A 13,740-nucleotide genomic window follows, 5' to 3' on the forward strand; every position below is an offset into this window, starting at 1 on the left:
CACACACACACATACACACACACACACCCCAAGAGCCCACTGTGTATGGGTGTCTGTAAGGAGGGTCTCTGTAGTACCCTGCAGGACTTGGAGAACAGGAGCAGGAGCCAGCTGGGCTGGAGGGAGAGTTAGGGGTCACTGCTCTGAGGGACCAGGGGGAGCCTTGGGGGGGGGCACACCACCACCCAGAAGCTAGATTCATCTTGCTGGGAGGCAGGCCCTTCTCCAAGAGTGGGGCACTTCTGTGGTGTGTGTGTATGTGTGTGTGTGTGTGTGTGTGTGTGTGTGTACACACGGGCCACAGATTGCCATGTGGTGTTTTCAGTTTTGTTTGTCGTGTGCATTACCTGTGAGTGCAAGGTGTGTCAGCCACACACGCTCTCATCCTGGCTTGATCGTTTGGCCTGGAGCTCAGGACCCAGCCCTCTGGCCACCAGGGAGGAAGAGTATGGTGGGCTGAATTCCACATGGTCTAGAGGGAGCTGGCAAGGTGGCAGGCACCCAGTGACACTTTGTTGAATGAGTGAGCTGGTGCAAGGGAGAAGGGCTGTCTCTCTGTCTCTTTGTCTCTCTCTCTTTCTCATACACACACTCACAGTATCTCCTTAACATACTTTTTTTTTTCCTTAATATCCGGGTGTGCGTGTTATTTGTGTGGGCCCAGGCATGTCATGGCCTGGGGACAAGCCGTAGGAGTTGCTTCTTATCTTCTACGGTGTGGCTTCTGAGGGATGAACTCAGTGGCCGGGCGTGGCAGCAAGCGCTTCCCCTACTGTGAGCCCCTCACTGCCCTTAGTTTTTATTTTAAGACGGGGTCTTGCTAAGTCACTACACTTACCGTGTAGCCCAAACAGACCTTAAATTTACACTCCCATCATCCTCCTGAGTGGCCTGTGCCGCTGTACCCCAGCTATCTAAAAGCCTGTCTCTCTGTGGAGCCCTGGCTGTCCTGGACTCGCTTTGTAGACCAGGGTGGCCTTGAACTCACAGCGATCCGCCTGCCTCTGCCTCCATGAGTGCTGGGATTACAGGCATTCGCCACTGCGTCCGGCTTGTTTTTAACTTTTTTTTTTGAGACAGGTTCTCACTATAGAGTCCTGAAACCTGCTGTGTAGACCAGGGTGGCCTCAAACCTAGAATAGGTCCTCCTGCCTCTGCCTCCTGAGAGCTGGGATTTCAGGTTTGCGCCACTATGCCTGGCTTACATGAGGGCTCTTGAAGGTGTCTTCCGTCACCCAGGGACTTAAATCTTGGAACCGTATACAACCTCACAACTTTTCCTATGATCTTCAGTGTCCCGAGGAGAAAAAGGTGGCCTTGTCCAACCTGACCCATGAGGAACTATGTTCAGAAAAGTGTGAAGAGGTGAGTCCGGGTGGCATCCCTGCCTTGTGAGGCCTCACATCCCCCTCCCCAAGCCCCCGGGGATTCTCTGGGCCTGAGGAGGGGTGCATAGGCCCTACGCTGTGCCCTGCCGCTGTGCCCGGGTCAGGTCAGGGTGTGTGACCACAGACTGAGGGCAGGGCTGCAACCTGGCCAGCTCTACCTACCTCCAGCTGAGCATCTCTACCTTCAACAAAGGCCAAGGCAGGCAGTGGGCGGCTGCTGCGGAGTGGGAGGAAGGTCAGAGACGCTGAGAGGGCTGGGAGTTCTGGAAAGCCTTACATAGCACATGCCTACAGGGAGGCCAGGACTACTCAGGGAAACCCCGCCTATAAGCAAGCAAGCAAGCAAACAAACAAATGTCTCTGGATCGGGGCCACACTCACCTGCCTGCTCCCGGAAGGTGCTGTATCCTGGAAGGTTGCCGGCACCATCTTCCGTTCTCTCTCATCCTTCCAAACCGTAAGAAGCCTCTCTCTGGATGCCCACCTACCTACCGGGTGAGGACAAAGCCCTGCAGAGACGCCATCCCTTTCTGCCCGTCCTGTGACCCTGCTGGGTCTGCCCTTGGGTTTGGTTCCAAATCATGGAGTCAGATTTGGGCTGACTCACGGGGGGGGGGGGGGTGTCTCAGTGGAGACTCCTTCAGGGGTCCCTGGCAGAGAGATTTACGCTCCCTTATAGCTGCTCACTCTTTTTTTTTTTTTTTTTTCCCCAACCTTATGGGAGAAGAAAGCTGGGCTGTACCAAGGGTCCGGGTACCCAGAGATGGAGACACCAGCCTTGGGAAGATGATCCCATGTTTCTTTCCTCTAATAAGACTCAGTGGCTGGGGTCATGGAGGGCAGCAGGTTTCATGATCAGAATGTGGGAGATGGGTGGAGCCTGGGCTGTCTGTATGAATTGGTCCCAGGGCTTAATGTGGGGAAGAAAGCGCTTCACTAAGCACGATGTTTGTCCAAGAACCTCAGGGCCCAGGGCAGGGGCAGAGAAACTACCCCTGCAGAAGTGCCCAGCTCTGGGCACTACCCCTGGACTGTGCTCTGAAATTTCTAAGCCCCAGTCAGGCACCCTTGGTGGAAGGATAGGTCTCCTGCCAGCATGTGACCAATGTGTGTGTGTGGTCCCAGTGAGAGGAGGGACACGAAGGAACGAAGGTCCTTTGTGGTTCATGTGATCTGGTATCTACTTGTTCTGTTTCCTAGAGTGAAGAGGCTCCCCCCTGAGGGGTTATGGGAGGGTCCCAAGGCCACGGATCTTCAGAGCTCTATATGACATGTGGAGTTGGGGCTAAATAGGAATCCCTCACTCTTTGGGCCTCTTGGGGACCAGAGGGGGAGACCATTTTCCCTTGTAGTCAGTGGTTAGGCCTGGAGACTGACTTGAGCTAACCGACTTGGGCTATCCCTCTGGGTCCTCTGTCTCCAAGAGTGCTGAGTATCCAGTCAACAGGAGGCCATGCCTCACCCTCTTGGGGGTGGGGGGTGGGGTTGCTGGTGTATAAAGGCTAGAAGGAAGGAGGGTGGGTCTAGCCCAATCCTGTGCCGAGCTCTCTTCCAAAGATGGTGTTTTGGTAGAAAGCCTGTGACCCGGTCTAGGGCAGCTGTATGTGGTACCCCTCAGCAGCCTGCTCAGGTAAAGCTGAGTCTTCAAGGCCTCGTTCTCAAGCTGAGGGAACAGGCTTCTTGCTCCTGCGCTTTTTCGGAAAGCAGTCCAGTGTTCTTAGAGTGATTAGGCTCTGGGAATTCTCGAAACACCCTCCCGATCTCCGACTCAGCTGGGTTATTGCTGGGTATGGCCTGGTGTTCGAAAAGCCTTAGCAGTTACAAAAGCAGGGAATAAAGGCTGTTGTTGAGCGACAGGGCCTCAGATGGAGATTAACGCTGGAGCTGGAGGAGGGCAGTCTGGTCCTGATGGCCCGTGGGGTGCTGCTCTGTGACACTACAGGTTCTTTGGGGAAGAAGGCAGACAGGGACAGAGATCCTCAGGGGGTGGGATGATGTGGAAAGAGGCGGAGTCCTCTCCCTGTACAGAGGAGCTGTCCACAGTTCCTAATGGAGTCTCCCTGCCCAGTGCTCCAGGATGTGCTTACGTGCAGCCTCCTGGCTCACCACGAAGCAGCAGGAGACCCTCACCTTCCGGAACCAGAGGACGCTTCCCTGGGGGAGGGGAGAGGACTTAAACTTGGGAAGGAGGCTGGGTGGGGGGGGGACCCGAAGGGACACACCACTGTGCCTCTCAGCCTCGAGCTCATGGTCCCAGGTCGGTCTTATGATGCCCATCTACCACTCTGAGTTGGGTGATGCCACTCAGCACCTCCATCTGCCGTAGGTAGCACCCCTTCCCCCCTAGAGCTGGCAAAGGCTAAGTATGACTGTTCCTCTGGGCAGGAAGCCAATGGCATCACTGTGATGTCATCGTGAAGTAGAACTCTCTGGAGTCCATTATTTAATGTGACCCTTGCTGTGGCTCAGAACTGGGTGGTCAGGCGGGAAAGGTTAAGGAAATGAGCCCGGGAACGTTGAGGGTTTTCTCAAGGACACAGAGTTGATCCCTTGCAGAGCCGAGACTTGGAAAATATGCTGATGCAGAGTTATTCTCATGCATGAACATCGCTCAACAGATGACCTAGTTAGTGGCCATTCTGTGCCACATTCTGGCTGTCCTGGAACTCGCTCCGTAGACCAAGTTGGCCTTGGTCTATATTCTGTGTTGTTCTGTGATTTGAGGGTCTGGAGCATAAGGGGGTGGTTGGTTCTGTCTTCAGGAGGCCTGCTTTCTATAAAGATAGCAATCTTATAGCAATCTATGCAGGGACATAATGCAAGAAAGAGGAAGGACAGTGGTGTGGGAGGGCATCACCCTCCATTTGACAGAGGACATGGACATAGGGGGGTCCAGGTTACATTCCATGCATTGTCACAGCTCATCTCTGAACATGGATACGGGGACTCGAAGTCTCAATATTAGTGTCAGGGTCAATGTGGGGAGAAAGTGCGGAGGTTAGTGTAGCAGGTGTGGAAAGGGTTTCCCAAGAGGCCACCGGGCACCTTCAGGCCACTCCCTCCCATGCCTGCAGAGCAGGCCTGTGCCTGTGCTGTTCCTCAGTAGAAGCCTGAAGCATTGGCTGGATGGGTGGAGGAACAGACATTACGAAGACAACCTTTCCTGTTTCCTGGCTTGCAGATCCTTGTGGACAGGGCGGGCTGAGCCTTGCCCCTTGCTGTCACCCCGTGCCTGCAGATGTGCCACTGCCTGTGGGACTGGGGAAAACAGGCGCGACCCTCTTGATTCAACATGGTGGCAGTTCACAGAGACCCACCCAAGGAGACTTCCCCATTCCTTCAGGTGAGCCTGAGGGCAGGATCAAGAGAAGACTGGGGCCAGAGGGGAAGCAGCATGGAGGGGAAAGAGGGGGAGCTGGTTGAAGCTGGGTGAGGATGAGACAATGCTCATCTGTCAAAAGGTGCTTCGACTGAAAAGCACATGCTCAGCGAGCCTTGGCACACTTCAAGTATCAAAGCAGTGGAAGAGTTATGAAACATGAAAGGAGTTAGCTTAATTAAAGACAGTACATCGGGAGGGCTGGAGGATGGCCCAGTCGTGAAGATTTCAGAGGACCAGATTTCTGTTCCCAGCACCCCTGTTGTATGGCTCACAGCCACCTGTAACCGCAGCTCCAAGGGAGCCTACACGTTCGAAGTGAGTCCAGGATAGACAAAGCTACACAGAGAAACCCTGTCTGAAAAAAAAAATCATCCAACCAACCAAAAAATGGAACAACAACCTCCAAAACAACAAGAAGAACCAAACCAAACCAAACCAACCAACCAACCAACCAACCAACCAACCAAACAAACAAACAAACAAACAAAAACAGTTGGAATGTCTAGAGGTGGTGTTGAAAACCTGTTCTCTGGCACTCAGGAGGCGGAGGCAGGCGGATGGCTATAAGTCTGATGCTAGCTTGGACTACATAGTGAGTTCCATCTCAGACTGGGCTAACCGACAAGATCTTGTCTCAAGACAGACAGACAGACAGACAGACAGACAGACACCCCATCCTGTGCCAAAACCAGACAAGAATGGTATAATTGAGAGTTATAATAACACCTATAATTCCAGCACTTGGTGGGGGGTTGAGTCAGGAGACTCGAAAATTTCAGGCTGGGGAGATGGCGCAGTGGGTGATTGCTGAGCGAAAATAAAGATAGGAATTGGGATCCCAGGACCCAGGTAAACACAGTGGAAGAAGAGAGGGGACAATCTAGCAGACAATGAATTGGTGTACTCTGAGTTCCAGGGAGAGACTATGCCTCAAAATATAAGGCCATGAGTGATCAGGGAAGACAAACGCATATTGTTTGCTTGTTTTGAGACAGGGTCTTGTTAATAGCCCAATCTGACCCAGAACTCACTATGGAGTCCAAAGCTGGCCTCAGACTTACACCCAACCTTTGACCCCCACAAGCACAAGTCTGCGACCACACACACACACACACACACACACACACACACACACACATATACACACACAGCAGATGTGGCAGTCTGTTCTTGTAATCTCAGAGCTGGAGAGGTTGTCTGGGGCTCACTTTTCTTTTGCTGTTGTTTTTGAAGACATAGGTCTTCCCTGTGAATCCCTGGCTGTCCTGGAACTTGCTCTGTAGACCAGAGCTCCACCTGCCTCTGTCTCCTGAGGGCTGGGATGAAAGGCGTGAGCCACCACTATGCCCGGGTGACTCTGCTTTAAAAGAAATGCCAGGCATGGTGGCACAAGCCTTTAATTTCGGCAGGTGGAGGCAGGAGAATCTTTCAAGACCAGCCTGGTCTACAGACTTCCAGGACAGCCAGGGCTATGCAGAGAAACCCTGTCTCAAAAACCAAAAGACAACCAAAACCAAAACCGAAACAAGTTAAAATAAAACCAAGGTGGAACGACGGTTCAGCGGTTAAGAGAACTGTCTGCTCTTCCAAATGGACCCGGGTTCAATTCCCAGCACCCACATGGCAGCTCATGACTGTCATTAATGCCATTTCTAAGGGATCTAATGTCTTCATACTAACGTACATAAAGTAAAATATAATAAAGCAAGGTGGAATGAGACCTGGGGAATGGAACTTTAGGTTGACTTCTAACCTCTCTATTCACATGCGCGCGCATACACATACACACACACACACACACACACACACACGCAGGAACACACTCTCACACATGTGCAGGAGCACAGGCAGAGGACAGGCGCTGGAGGCTGGGAACGGCGGCTCACACCTGCAGCCTCCAGCACTTGGAGGTGGAAGCAGGAAGACCGCCATCAGTTTGAGGCCAGTCTAGTCTAGATCGGGATCCTGTCTCAGCACCCTCTTTCCCCAGATCCCTGACTCCATGCAGTGGCTCATACCTGTGACCCCAGCACGTGGAAGGCCAGATTTTATGTGTATGAATTTCTTGCCTGCTTGGGTTACATAGTAATAAGTTGTCTCAAAAAGCTAAGGGCTTGGGATTTGGCTCAGTGGTTGAGAACACTTGCAGTTCTTTCAAAGGACCTGGGTTGGGTCCCCAGCACCCACATGGTAGCTTCTAATCACCTGTTACTCTAGTTCCGGATCTGATGCCCTGTCTGACCTCTTCAGGAACCAGGCACATACATAATGCCCGTACATACACGCAGGCAAAATATTCATACACATAAGATAATAAACAAACCTCTTAAAAAATAGTTGGGTGGTAGTGGTGCATGTTTTTAATCCCAGAACTTGGAAGGCAGAGGAGGCAGGCGGATCTCTGTGAGTTCGAGGCTGGGTCCTAATCTACAGAGTGAGTTCCAGGCTACACAGAGAAGCCCTGGAGTGAAAAACCACCACCACCACCACCACCACCAACAACAAAACAAAACAATCCCCAAAAAACAATACCTCAGAGTAACAAGAAACCACCAAGGGCTGGGATGTAGCTCAGTGCTTGGCTAGGATGCAGGAGGTCCTGGCCTTGGTTGACTATACAGTGGGCCTTAGGGGGGAGGGAGGGGAGTGTGGATGAAAACTTGCTGGGTTAAATGGCAGGTAACAATGAGGCTTGGGAAGGATTCCTCAAACGAGGGAGAACCTAGCCCAACCTGCTTTTCCCTCAAGTTCACACCTTGAAGGAAAGGTGGAGAAGATGGTTCCCTTTTTGCCTCCACACTTTCAAGCCCAGTGCTGAGGGCCATCCATTGAGCGCCTGCAATCTGCCGCTTCCTTATGAAAGGATTCAGGGTACAGAAAACATTGGGCCATTGTTTCTCCCTGCAGGTTGTCACCCTGCCTTGCTGCTGTGTGGGTTCTAGCCATGCCTCAGGGCAGTCTCTCAGCCTGCCACTGTGGGATGGTTAGTCCCCGGGCTTGTCCTGTTAGTGCCCGTCCAATAGAGGTGTGTGGGTCAAGCAGGGACCCAGAAGACTTTAGCACTCTCTTGGAGCCCAAAGGAGCTGACTGACCGGAAACTGAAAACTGAACTGGAGATGTTTGGGAAATAGGCCCTGCCTGGGAGACAGCCTGTGACAGTCTTCTTAGGGGCGTGCATCCTCATTGCAAGACTGGCTGCGGGCAGACTGTCTCTGTGATCATCCCTCCCTCACCACCCTCGCCCTTCATCCAGGGCTGTGCTATTCTTGCAAAGGACAGCTACGATCCTGTCTATTTCCCAAAGTTTCTAGAAGCTGAGCCTTCAGGCGGCCAGTCCTGCACCCCGCCACTCCTTGCCCGCTGTCACTTCTTGGCTCCCTCTTCCACCCTTAGACTTGTGACGGGTTGCCTCTTCCATCTGAAACTTTCATGGACCCCAGCACAGCCTTAGAAAGGCCCTGGTCCTCCCTGCTATTTGCCACCCCCTGCGTCCGCTGCCACAGCCTTCTCCGGGATCCCGCCTGCCACTGAGCCTCCTGTTCTGACTTGCAAGCTCTTGGCCCCAGATTGGTGAGGTGGGATGAAGCTGTGTTAGCCCTGGGGTGTGTGAATGGAGGCCGTCAGAGGGGAGGGCAGGAACAGTGAGTACGGGAGCCTGACAGGAGGGGCAGGGCGCCTTGGAACCTGCCTGGCCGCACTACTTCACAGAGCCCCTGAGACACAGGCTTCACTCTTCAGAGATCCCCTTGGATCCTCCGTGCGTGCGTAGCCCTTTCCAGTTTCCCAAACCCTTTCTTAAAAGCAGCAAGGCTTCTTCTCACTCTCTAGAACAGGTTGTCTCTGCCTCCTGGTGGCAAAATGTGGTAGGGCCACAGACGAGACCAAATAAGGAGGATGAAGCAGGAGGCCTGTCAGGCGTGGGAGTCTTCAAGCATGGATCAATCTCCACTCCACAGTCACCATTAATCCCGGGGCTCCTGGGGTTACCTTGGTGGTCTTCATGCTTCGTGATGAACCTCACAGACTCCATTTTGGAGTGAAGCCGTGGCTGCATCAGCACCGGTTCTCCAGCTACCACGGGATGCTGGCCAACTTTGCTGGCATATGGCAGGGACCACAACTATAAGCAACTGAGGGTGGGCACTCGGGAAGAAAAACTCTCTCTCTTGGCTTGCGGTGCATCCTTCAACTGACCTTTACTTAGGACCAAGAGCTACTTGGAACTACTGTGCCTAGCTTTCTCCGCATGTATTATATATAACACACATTATCTATTGGGAGCAAGGTCCAGAAAGGTTAATTAATTCTCTCAAGGACATACAGCTAAAAGTGGTTGACTGTAGTTTTGGAGCTACATATCGCTCTCATGTCTGGACATGTCAGGGCTGTCTGTGGGCTAATGGACTGTGTCTCCTGCCTTCTGTTCTCAACCCCAGACTCCTTCCCCAGCCTGGCCCCGTCTGACTCTGTAGGAACTGATATGTTGCAGCTCACTCCTCAGGACCTCGTGCAGATCTGTGGGACCGCTGATGGGATGCACCTTTTCGATACTCTTCGAGCCAGGAGCTGGCCACTGCCAACCGAGGTGTTCTTCTCGTGGGAGCGGCTGTTACCCCCTCGGCTAGCAGGCGTCTCATAAAATGAGGCTGAAGGCACCTTGATGAGCACTTAAGAGTCATGCCTCCCCGACAGGGTCTCAGGTAACCCAGGCTGACTTCACACTCACTCTGCAGACAAGGATAGCTTTGAATTCCTGATCTTCCTGCCTCCCTCTCCCTCTCACTGGGGTTATTATATATATAATTTAATTTTGGGAATATACAGTATAAAGAACTTTCTACTTTGTTCTTCTAAAGAAAGAAACTCAGGCCCAAGGCCAAGGACCAGTCCAAAGCCAAAGAGCAAGGCTGGCAGGGATGGGTTGAGAACTTAGCTTGGGGCTAAGTTCAAGAACAGAGTGTACGCTCAATACATTCATGAGGCCCAGGGTTTGATCCTTGACAACGAAAACTAAAAGGATTCTCTGACTTCCCCTTGTCTGTAGTCACACCACTGGCATCACTCAGGGATGGGTTTTCCCTATGTTCCAGGACCAGCATTCACCAAGTACTCAAGAAACCATGCAGGAAGGTCCTTCCCTAGGCTGAGTCTCTCTTAGGGCTGGCAACTGAGAAGTGGACCCAGTGCTGAAGACTTCCTGGGCCAAGCTCACTTGACAATGCTGGCTTTCGCTGTGGCTTTGGAGGCCCTTTGACAAGAGACCAGCCTCCGAAGACTCCCAGCCTAGGTGAGGTCTTCATCTTCATCTCTACGGAAGACATTCAGGCAAGACTGCCAACCTCCTCTGGGCTGGAAGGCGCGGGATGACCTGCCCTTTCTGGCGCCAAGTTGCCCCTCCTCCATCCATCTCCTTGGGTCCTCCATCCTCCCAGAATGTCTCTGTGGTTCGTTCCACTGTGACAGACCTCCCCACTCCTTTCTGATTGCCGTTCTGTTAGTGAGATGAGAAAAGCATCATCTTACTGTGCCGTTCATAGCGGAAATCCCCATTAAACTAGGGGCTTGCCATTAACGTTGCTACTGTTCTTCACATTTATCCTTTTACCTTCCCCTTGCTCCACAAGGTAGTCACCTTGACACCTCCTTCCCCCAGGGACAGCCATCCTGGCCTCCCCCTTGTGCTGCCCATCCCCCAGGCTTCTATCAAGAGGTCTCTCTGAATTCAGTGCTGTAGAACTGATTGGAAAATTGGCTGAGCGCCTGGCCCTCCCAGCCAATCAGACTCGCCACCTTCTTGACTAGGGCCCTAGGGGCATCCTTGTTCTCAGCAAGCAGGTATGAGGGCAGGTGGCAGCTACATGTCCCCAGGGAGGCCCTGATCCCTCTCGACTCAGGCCCAACTTTCTTTCTCTTACTTGGACTCCATTTGGCTTCGAAATATTACGTGTCTCCCTGCCTCTTTGCTCTTTTAGGTGTTCCCGAACCTAAACGATGACTCTTACTCTGTGGCTGTGGTAAAGAAAAGTGGCCCTTCAGCTGGGCTGAATCCAGCGCACACCTGGATACCAGGACTCAGGAGGCAGAGTAGGACTGAAGGAGTCTGAGCTCAAGGCCAGCCTGTGCTGCACAGTGAGACTGTTTCAAGAACAAAATGAGCAGGTTTTAGAGGAAGAGGAGTGTTTGGCCTAGAGGAGTGTAACAGGCTATTTAGCACACAGGGCGGCTTGCCCCCTCCATGACACAGGCTCTCAGGGGCCTGGCTAGGAAGATCCCTCCTGCTGGGCCAGCAGTGCACAGACGAGGTCAGGGAGAGGTGGCTCTGGGGTGAGTCTGCAGGAACATGTGGTTGTGGAGGGCATCAGGATCCTTGGCAGCGTGGACGGTGCAACGCTATTCTTAGTGCAGAATTCGGATGACTGGTACTGGATTCCAACCTGAATCCAGGACTGACGGCTTGCTGTGTGCCCGGAAGCCCTGTTAAGATGCCCGGCTGACCCCCCTGGTGCCGGGTTCTGAGTCAGAGCACTGTGCCTCGATCCTGGAGAAGTCATAGAGTCTCTGGGTTCCTTTTGCCCTCCACACAGGAGAAGCTGCTGAACCAGAGACAAGGCCTCCCATACCACTCCCTCTGGGCTGTCCAAGCTGAAGAGGTGATAAACCCCTGGCAACACAGACCAAGAACATTTCACAGGAGGGGTGTGGGTTGCTCAGTACTGTGGTAACTACACATTTGACTTACTCCTTAATTTAAATAAAGTTTTAAATGAAAATTAACACTTTTTAGTACTGCCACGTGGCAGGTGGCTCGCACCTGTGATCCCAGCACTCAGGGAGGCAGAGGCAGGTGGATCTCTGTGAGTTCAAGGCCAGCCTGGTCTACAAAGTGATTCCAGGACAGCCAGGGCTACACAGAGAAACCCTGTATATATATTTAAAAAAAAATTAACATTTTAGTTGGGTGTGGTGGTGCAAGCTTTTAAACCCCAGCACTAGGGAGGCAGAGGTCAGGAGAGTCTCTACGAATTCCAGGCCAGCTTGTTCTATGTAGTGAGTTCCAGGGCAGCCGAAGCTATATAGCAGAAACTGCCTCAAAAAAAAAAACAAAAACAAAAACAAAACAAAAAAAAAAAAAAAAACCCATAAAAAGTAACTTTTAAAGATTAAAAAAAAAAAAAAACCTTTTGCCTGTATGCTCGTCCGTGCCCTACCTGCATGCCTGGTGCCAGGGGAGACCAGCTGTCAGATCCCATGAATCAGTTACTGACAGCTGCGAGCCACCATGTGGGTGCTGGGAACTGAACCTGTGTCCTCGGTAAGAACAGCCAGTGCTCTTAATTGCTGAGCCATCTCTCCAGTCCAAACAGTTAACTTTTGAAAGACAGAAACATTCAGCTTTATTGGGGATGTGGCCTAGGGTAAAAATCTTTCTGGCTGGATTCCCACCCCTCTACCCAGCTGGCTTGGGCAAAACCCAACCACTACAGCCTCCAAAAGATGACTCGACGTTCGGATCTCTTGGGTCAACTTAAAGCTAGCTCCAGAGACTTGGGGACTAACACGGCTGTTTCCTAGCACTGAGACTCTAAGGCAGGGCTGCTGATCAGACCCAGGCTTTGCACACGCAACCGCTGACACCCTGTTAGCACCTGCCTTGAGTAAAACAGAAGTTGTTAAACCCTTTAAGTCAAGCCTTAAGCAATCTTTGCCCACATTAAAGCCATAAATAGAACTTCCTATGCGTCTTTCTCTTTGCAGTTCCGTAGACTGAAGACAGCCAAAGAGATGATCTTCCACTGAGCTACACTCAGTGTTTTCAGTGAGTGTGTTGGGCGTGCACACGCCGTGTGCACGGCATGTGTGGAGGTCAGAGGACAACTTATGTGAGCTGGTTCTCTGCTTCCACCGTGGAACTCAGGTTGGCAGGACTGGAGGCAGGCCCCTTCACCCCCACCCATCCTCCAAAACATTTTTTTTTTTGGGGGGGGGGGCTCAAAATAATGGTTCTCATTATGACATTTTCTTGGTTCATATTCACTCCCTTGTTGAATCTGAAACCTGATGGGCTCTGGCAAGGCATAGTAGGTGGGAAGGCAAGTGAATCCTGGCTGGACCGACAGAGGGGAAGGGAAGCTTGCCTATCTTGTGACTCGGGCGGCGTCTCCTTCAGAAAGTTAGGGGATGAGTTAACAGGCAGCCAGGCGGACACCCGTTTGCCTCCCTCACAGGGGCTGTACGGCCCACAGATGACTTAACCCAAACCTCATCTGCAATCTATGCAGCATAAAGAGATGTCACACACCTGTAATTCCAGCAGTCAGCAGGCCGAGTCACGAGGATTTCATTTTGAGACTCACCCAGGATACATAACAAGAAATCGCCTTTAGAAGTCTGCGTGTGCGCGGTGCGGATGGCAAATGGAATTTCTGATTTCATAGGTCTCAAGGGTTTTTCACGGAACGGGTGTTTATTTAATCAAGTGTCTTTCATGTGCTGGGCAAGTGCTCTGCCTACTCTGTGCTGAACCCCCCTTTTTTGGTCTGAAACAGGCTATCAAGTAGCCCAAACTTGTCACATAGCCAAGGATGACCTTGAACTCCTGATTCTCCTGCCTCCACTTGAACCTGTTTTGCTTTAAAAAAAAAAAAAAAAAAAAATATATATATATATATATATATAATAACTTACTTAATTTTATGTGCATTAGTGTGAAGATGTCAGATCCCTTGGAATTGGGGATTAGGCATTACAGTTGTGACCTGCCATGTGGGTGCTAGGAATTGAACCTGGGTCCTTTGGAAGAGCAGACAGTGCTCTTAACCACTGAGCCATCTCTCCAGCCCCCGTTTTGCTTTTTAAAGATCGAATTTGCCTTGCGTGTGAGTCCTTGCACGCATGTGCGGATCACATACTATCAGCAGAGGCCAGGAGCAGGGCGTCTGATCTGGCGGGACTGAAGCCACAGGTGTCTGT

This window comes from Psammomys obesus, unplaced genomic scaffold (genome assembly GCF_907164565.1).
Source record: "Psammomys obesus unplaced genomic scaffold, mPsaObe1.curated_primary_1811, whole genome shotgun sequence".
Lineage (NCBI taxonomy): Eukaryota > Metazoa > Chordata > Mammalia > Rodentia > Muridae > Psammomys > Psammomys obesus.